At 47.5% G+C, this 8680-nt stretch overlaps 1 protein-coding gene across 6 annotated transcripts in view; it reads left to right on the top strand.

Moving 5' to 3' along the window:
• The first annotated feature begins 1195 nt into the window (after positions 1 to 1195).
• Positions 1196 to 8680, top strand: part of MARCHF10 (membrane associated ring-CH-type finger 10) — a 42408-nt gene continuing 34923 nt past the window's right edge. Inside the window, exons 1-2 of one of the 6 annotated variants that reach the window (XM_079949464.1) lie at positions 1196 to 1321; positions 4590 to 4674. The gene's annotated coding sequence lies outside the window, so the exon portion shown is untranslated. Of the gene's footprint in view, positions 1322 to 1560; positions 1652 to 4444; positions 4689 to 8680 lie in introns of those variants that run through there. The other 5 variants (XM_079949467.1, XM_079949466.1, XM_079949469.1 and 2 more) reach the window with 5 other exon arrangements.

Below are 8680 nucleotides of genomic sequence, written 5' to 3'. Positions count from 1 at the left end.
CCTTTGGCTAATTACACAATCTATGGCCTTTTAAGCTCTCTCTCTCTGTGGTGGATTCCGGAGTTACTGTTTGTTTCTGTATTTTTGTGTTTTTATTCTTTAGACTGCTCTATGGTGCACAGAAGGGGACGCAGGTGGCGCTGTGGGTTAAAGCCTCAGCGCCTAGGACTTGCCGATCGAAAGGTCGGCGGTTCGAATCCCTGCGGCGGGGTGCGCTCCCGCTGCTCGGTCCCAGCGCCTGCCAACCTAGCAGTTCGAAAGCACCTCCGGGTGCAAGTAGATAAATAGGGACCGCTTACCAGCGGGAAGGTAAACGGAGTTTCCGTGTGCGGCTCTGGCTCTGGCCAGAGCAGCGATGTCACGCTGGCCACGTGACCCGGAAGTGTCTCCGGACAGCGCTGGCCCCTGGCCTCTTAAGTGAGATGGGCGCACAACCCCAGAGTCTGTCAAGACTGGCCCGTACGGGCAGGGGTACCTTTACCTTTACCTTTATGGTGCACAGAAGGGATGCAGGTGGAACTGTGGGTTAAACGACTTGCCGATCAGAAGGTTGGCAGTTTGAATCCTTGCGACGGGGTGAGCTCCCATTGTTCGGTCCCTGCTCCTGCCCACCTAGCAGTTCGAAAGCACGTCAGTGCAAGTAGATAAATAGGTACCGCTCCAGCGGGAAGGTAAACTCTGCTGCTCTGGTTCACCAGAAGTGGCTTAGTCATGCTGGCCACATGACCCAGAAACTGTACGCCGGCTCCCTCGGCCAATAAAGCGAGATGAGCGCCGCAATCCCAGAGTCGGCCACGACTGGACTTAATGGTCAGGGGTCCCTTTACCTTTATGGTGCACAGATGAAGGGCGGTATATGAATTTACCACAGACCAACAAATAATAAACATTGTTTTCAGACAGGCACACCGCTGCCCCATCACACCCAAGCCAAAAACTATAAAACTAGAAATATCGTCCCACAGAGTTCAGCGAGGATTTCTTCCCAGGTACGTGTCATAATGGTAAGAGCAGTATACTTAGGGCAGTTTTCACGTGGGAGACCTGAATAAGAATAAGAATCATGCTTATGCCACGTGAACTCGGCAGTCCTATCAGACAGACTCGCCGCTCTCTTGTTTTTCCTAGCTCTCTGTGCTGCTTTCACGTATTGACGCCGGGATGGAGCGCGCCTGCGTGCGCGCGCACTCCTCCCCGCCCCCCTCCCAACCGGAACCGTGGAGGTTGCTAGGGAAACGGGAGAGACGCTGCCCGCCGGCGCTTTGGGAGGGAGGAGAGCGCGAGCGCACGTGAGGGAGGGAGGCAGCGGGGGAAAGGAAAGGTGAGGGGGGGAGAGGGAGGGGCTCCCTTGGGGTGGGGCGGGGGGGGGTTGACCGACACCCCCACATTAATTCCAAGCGCCCCTTCGTCAGCCCGTTTGCGGGGCGAACGCGGGAAAATCTTCGTCCCCATTCCCGTCTATTGGAGACACTGACTGTGCCTCCCCCCCCCCGCCCACCTGAAGTGAAGGGCTCTCCCCCCAACACGCGGGGAGAAGGGGGCGGGGCCTCTTCCTCCTCTGGGGAGGCGGCTGAGGGGGGAGGTCTCTTCTCCCCACGGCCATGTTGGTGGTGGCTCCCCTTTTTGCAGAGGGAAGAAGACCCAGGCACAGGTGGGCACAAGCAGGTGCACCACACAGAGAGAAAGACACACAGAGACACACACACAAACGTGCGCGGGCACACACACACACACACACACACAAAGACACAGATGGACACAGACGCACACAGACACACACACACACAGGCACACACACACACACACACACATAAAGACAAACGGGCACACACACACACAGACGCACACACACAGAAACAGACAGGCACACACACACATAAAGACAAAGATGGACACAGACACACACAGACGCACACACACAGAAACACACAGGCACACACACACATAAAGACAGAGATGGACACAGACACACACTCACAGACAGGCACACAGACACAGACGCACACACACATAAAGACACAGACGCACACAGACACACACACACACAGGCACGCACACACACACACACACACACACACACACACATAAAGACAAACGGGCACACACACACACACACAGATGCACACACACAGAAACAGACAGGCACACACAGACACATAAAGACAAAGATGGACACAGACACACACTCACAGACAGGCACACACAGACACACACAGACGCACACACACAGAAACACACAGGCACACACACACATAAAGACACAGATGGACACAGACACACACTCACAGACAGGCACACACAGACACAGACGCACACACACATAAAGACACAGACGGACACAGACACGCACAAACAATTAGTGCCATTGCCTTCCGTTAAGAGTTTGGGTGTAATCCTTGACGGCTCCCTTTCCATGGAGGCGCAAGTTACAGCAACAGCCAAGGCGACATTTTTCCACCTTCGCTGCATCAAGCAGTTGGTCCCTTACCTTTCCCGCCCCGACTTGGCCACAGTGATCCATGCGACGGTCATCTCCAGGCTTGACTACTGTAATTCGCTCTACGCGGGGCTGCCCTTGAAGCTGTCCCAGAAACTCCAGCGGGTGCAGAATGCTGCAGCGAGGCTCCTCACGGGGTCTCTGCCATGGGAGCATATTCATCCAGTGCTTTTCAAGCTGCACTGGCTCCCGGTGGAGTACAGGGTCAGATTTAAGGTGCTGCTTTTGACCTTTAAAGCCCTTCACGGCCTAGGACCCTCATACCTACGGGACCGCCTCTCCCGGTATGCCCCACGGAGAGCCTCAAGGTCCATAAATAGCAACACCCTAGTGGTCCTGGGCCCTAAGGAAGTTAGATTAGCTTCAACCAGTGCCAGGGCCTTTTCAACACTGGCCCCAGCCTGGTGGAATGCTCTGTCTCATGAGACCAGGGCCCTGCAGGATCTGATTTCTTTCCGCAGGGCCTGTAAGACAGAGTTGTTCCGCCTGACCTTTGGCTTGGACCCAATTTGATTCCCTCCCGCCCTCTCTTTCTTTTTTCTTTTCCTTCTCCTCCTGCGATGAGGTTACATTTAAATATTTTAATGTTCCATTATTTTAATGTATTTTATTTTTGTTTTTAAGTTGTAATCATTCATCTTGTTTTTATTATTGCTTGTAAGCCGCTCTGAGCCCGGCCTTGGCTGGGGAGGGCGGGGTATAAATAAAAAAAATATTATTATTATTAAACACACACTCACAAACAGGCACACACAGACACACAGACGGACACAGACACACACTCACAGACAGGCACACACACACAGACACAGGCACACACAGAGAAAGACACAGGCGTGCACACACACACACACACGATACACCCTGCTGGGGAGCAGCCTCTGGTCCAAATTACACATTTCCCCTATATTATATAAAATGTTTTTTACGCAGCCATTTTTATATATGTGAGGGAAACTCAATCCCCTTCCCAATTTGGGGGGGGGGGCCCACAGGACGGACTCGCCTTCCCATCTTCTAAGCAGCTTGGACACCCTCTTCCTCCCTACCCCAGGCTCTCCCCGCAACTCTGTTCTGTAAAATATGAGCACAATCAGCGGTTCTCCTTCTAATCTGCCTAGGTGTCCCCACTTAGGATGTTTCATATCACAAATGTGCCCCGGAGATGTTGCAAAAGGGTAGCTCGCAACAGCTTTTTAACAAACCGGGTTTTCCTTGGGAAAGGTGAAAGTTGGTTAAAGGGGAGAGGGGGTTAGGCGTTCATGAACAGCGCTGGTTCCATAATAAGCGCCACTCTAGAATATGCAGGGTTAAAGAGAGACTTTTATCTTCTGCTTCTTTGGCAAACTTAGTGACCCCAAATCCTCTCCACTGTACCATAAATTCTGCTACCCATGGCTGCCAGAATGTCTTTCTGTACTAGTTAAGTTCTTGTTAAAATCTCATTTTCTTCTTCTGAGTTATTTCTATCTCATTGAAAGTGGTTTTGCAACTAATTTAGTGACAACTCTGGCAATTACCTTTCAATACAGCAACCAGGGGTGAACTATGCTGTATCTACAAACTTGTATTAATTGAGCCAGCATTGACTTACCAAATGGATAGCACCCATGATAATTAAATTCCTTGGGCTCAAGATATGCTATCCAAATATTCTCAATTTCCAAACTTTATAAACTTGAATTTTATCTAGTTCTTGGTGTGCTTATCCTGCATGTTATAGCCACATTTTTATGATGCAAAATGTACGTCTTTTTCTCATGGCATTATTCATTGCCGTAATCTCTAGGGCCAACTTATTGCAGTGTTTATTGAGCATCCTGCTCAGTTTAGTAACTCTGGACAGAAATATCTGTTAGGGAAGTTGTTTCCACCTGTGACATGTCATAGTTCTCGGAATATTGTTAAGTCACTGGAAGAGCCAAGGGAAACAGAATGTTTAGACTTCAGAGAACCATAGTACCTGGTTGACTTAAACGCCCTATCTGCCTTCTCACTTATTTAATCGTCTTTCATTTTTTTCCCATGCCCTTTCCTCCCCTCTCTGTTTCCCTTTCCTTCTCCCTCCTCCCTTTCCTTTTGTTGTACATAGTGTGGCAAACCTGCCTCCAGAGAACCAATTCTGCACAGTAGAGCGCCGCAATGAGAGGGCAACAGCAGCTGCAGTGATCCTGAGCGTGAGTGCTTTAGAGTAAGGCAGAGGTTTTCAACCATTTTGGGTCCACGGCTCCCTTGACCAACTAAATTCTTCCTTTGGCACCCCTGTGGGGCTCAGGAGCCCAGTTATGTCACCCCTTGCCTGCAGAGCTGGCAGCCCCTCACCCCTTTTCGAACCCTCCCTTGTAGAGTGTTCCCTCAACCTCCTCTCCTCTCCCCTCTCCTTGGGAGTCCTCTGGGCAGCCGCAGCTGCTGCCCCTGGTCTCTGAGCTGCACCCCCTGCCCCAAATAAAGGTGCCTCTTCACTCAGCCCCACAGGGGCCTGGGGAAGCAACCCCTGGCCAGCCCCTGAGGCACCATGCGCCTGGGAAGCTTGTAGCTAGGGCTGCTGCAAGAAACAGCTGTGCAAGCCTTTGGGAGGCAGAGATGCGAGAGGGTATCAGAGGAGGAAGGGAAAATAAGAGAGACAGAGGACAGTGGTGTCCTCAGCACCCCTGACCCTCATTCAAGGCACCACAGGGTGCCAGGGCGCACTGGTTGAAAACCACTGGATTAAGAAGCACAGAAAAGCAAATTGGAACAATCAACGAGTTGCAGAGGTTCCAGCACCCATTAACAAACTATGACCCTTATTGCATGGAACTGAACTAAGGCGCAGGAGAATGGATCGATGGTTTCCTTTTCCATAGTTGCTTGAAGTGGAGGAAATATTTTTGGTTAAACATTTTTCATTTCTAAATTATCTTAGTATCACAGCATTGTGGCTCTGAGTTAGAGAAGCATGAGATCAGCAGAAGGCTGTACATCACCAAGAAACAGTGACTAACTGCTGCAATACTATATCCACTTTCTTGGGAATGAGCATCATTGAACTCTGGAACTTACATATGAGTAGGATATATGGGATTGCCCTGCAATTGTTCATAGGTTACCATATGGAATCCCATGGGATACTACATGGGTAACTCAAGGAGTAAAGTCATAGGATTGTACATGTGCTATTAAGTTTTTGTTCCAGTTCTATGTGGAGAAACCTGCTTTCACGTGTATTTTTGTTTACTGGGTCATGTACACAAAAGTACATTTTATAACACCTAATCGTTTGAGTTTCCGTTAATAAAGGAATATCTTAAGATCACTTTACCTAAACAGGAGTCTCAGACATGGCAGTTATTTTAGTTCTGAACTCTTTGTCCATCTGAATGTTTCTTGCCAATGAGCTAATGTTTCATTTCAAAATAATGCCAGACAGGGTTTTATTTTTCATTTTTCACTGTGTTTCATTTTAAATAAGCAAAGACCTTACAAATATGTGTTAATGTTAATTAAAGTTAAGTAAAAACTAGGAAATAATACCTTCAGCACATTATATTACATTAGTACACCTAACAACAAAAAGTAACCAAAATCATTACTTCTATATCCCTGTATGTTTTTCTGTTATTTACTAAATAGCCACCCTTTTTACCAACAAAATACAGTGGTGCCTCGCAAGACGAAAAGAATCCGTTCCGCGATTCTCTTTGTCTAGCGGTTTTTTCGTCTTGCGAAGCAAGCCCATTGACAGCTTAGCGGATTAGCGCTATTAGCGGCTTTTAGCGGCTTAGCGGATCAGCTGATAAGCGGCTTAGCGGCTTAGAAAAGGGGGGGGAGGGAAAAAAACCCGCAGGAACTCGCAAGACATTTTCGTCTTGCGAAGCAAGCCCATAGGGAAATTCGTTTTGCGAAGCGCCTCCAAAACGGAAAACCCTTTCGTCTAGCGGGTTTTCCGTCTTGCGAGACGTTCGTCTTGCGGGGCACCACTGTAAAGAGTTAATTATACCAGACATGGATTTACCTTAGCATTCATCAGCTGTCATTTATAGAAACGGGGGGATGCAATTTGATATTTGTTCTTTGGTCTCAAAGGCCTTGTCACAGTATGGCTGTATTTTCAGCACTTCCAGTCACTTAGCCTGGGCTGTGTAAATGTCAGTTCAAACTTAGGGCAGGGATTATGAAACATACAGGAAGGTCTGCTTTTTATCTTCTTAGGCAGACAAGTGCTTGAAGAAGTCTGAGCCATAATACGCCCTCTTGACTCTTGCCCTTGTTGGCTAATGAATAGTAAGTCATTGGACATTGGCTAGCCTTATTAGCATGGTAGAAAGAACATCTTTGTCAGATGAGGTCTTTCCCCTTCTTTGACAGAGGCAAACACATTTTAGAAAACCCTACTGACCTAGTTAATCATACGACAGTTTCAAATATGCCTGGGGGTGGGCATAGTATTCAGATTGTTGGTGGCTGATGAACCGAATACACTTTTAAATGAAACTAATAATGTGGATCCATTTCAGAATGGTTTCAGACCCAGTTTTGATCCTGAGACTTCTTGGTTGCCAATCCATGCTAGAGAGAAGAGGGTAGATTTTGCAAGGCGCCTTAAAAAATAATAATGCAGGTGCCTGGTGAACAAAACTTGGGAGTTCCACAATCTGGGGCTACCACATAAAAAGCCCTATTAGGGACAATTACCAGGGACCTGGGACTGCAGAAAAGTTGGCTGAACTTTACATTCTGGTAAGGCTTCCCCCTTCAGTTGCTGGTGAATATGGATTGCATGTCAAATAAGTAGCTGAACTAGGACAACTGACCTCTGTGGCCACAATCCAAATATTGCTTTAAGAACACAGTTAATTTATGGACGTTCTGGCTTTCCCACAGATTTACTGCTATGCCATCAGTTTAGATTTGAAAATGTTGGTAAAAATTGCTCAACATGATCCCTATATGCTTGGTAGGTAAAAGTAGAGGGACCCCTGACCATTAGGTCCAGTCGTGATTGACTCTGGGGTTGTGGTGCTCATCTCGCTTTATTGGCCGAGGGAGCCGGCGTACAGCTTCCGGGTCATGTGGCCAGCATGACTAAGCCGCTTCTGGTGAACCAGAGCAGCGCACGGAAATGCCATTTACCTTCCCGCCAGAGCGGTACCTATTTATCTACTTGTGCTTTGATGTGCTTCAAACTGCTAGGTTGGCAGGAGCAGGGACCGAGCAACGGGAGCTCACCCCATTGTGGGGATTCGAACCACTGACTTTCTGATCGGCAAGTCCTAGGCTCTATGGTTTAGCCCACAGCGCCACCCGCTTGGTGGCAAGATAAATTGCCATCCAGGCAGCCTGGGCAACTCATTCACCACCTTTAACCGCAATGTGTCCAGGAACCCAACAAAACGATAATTTGATAATCTAGGGAATGAAGAGTGTCCAGCTTGGAAAAGCTGGCAGGAAGCAGTAGAAATGAGCTGAAGCTGAACAAGTCTAAGACTAGCAATGAACCACAGGAATCCCTGCAAACACCACAGATTACCCAAAGCCAGGAATTCAAGGCTTGTGAGATTGTGAAAAAGTTCCTAAGTAAACAGATGATTCAGTTGAGAGCATTCTTGCTCTAGCTTGGTCCCAGTGTCTGGATGTTGTTCTCATGTGGTATTATTGAGACTTAAAGGCTTCGCTAAAAATTGCTGCATAACAGTTGTGTAATGAACAATGTTGGTGGTGTTATAGTTGCTGATACCATTCAAAGGATATCACAGCCATGGTCATTGGCAAGTAAATGGCAAGTCCCTAGGACGAAATGACTTTTTGTGTTCACTCTCTTATAAATGGTATATTAGCCTGACTTAGAAACAGGCTTTCTCTGTAAGCAGTGACACAGATGCAACAGATATAGCCCTTCTCTTTAGAATACCCTCTTCCCACTGCTACACGGGAAGCATCCAGAATAGGATGCTAAAGAATGCTAAGAACACATATTGTGCATGTCCTTGACATTGCTTATGGTTTGATGCCGATTTTATTTAGCTAGATTGTGTATTTTTATATTTATTTGATTTTTATATATCTTTAACATTTTAGCGTTGGAATTTTATTGGGTGAACTGCTTCAGGGTTCCTTAAATGGGAGGCAGTCTACATTATTTTAATAAATAAAAAATCAGAATTGCTTTCTCTCTGCCCACATTGCATTTGCTGTGAGGATAAA

This window comes from Podarcis cretensis, assembly GCF_951804945.1.
Source record: "Podarcis cretensis genome assembly, chromosome: 13".
Lineage (NCBI taxonomy): Eukaryota > Metazoa > Chordata > Lepidosauria > Squamata > Lacertidae > Podarcis > Podarcis cretensis.
Note: the sequence above shows the minus strand (reverse complement) of the source record. Positions and strands in the feature narration are given on the sequence as shown.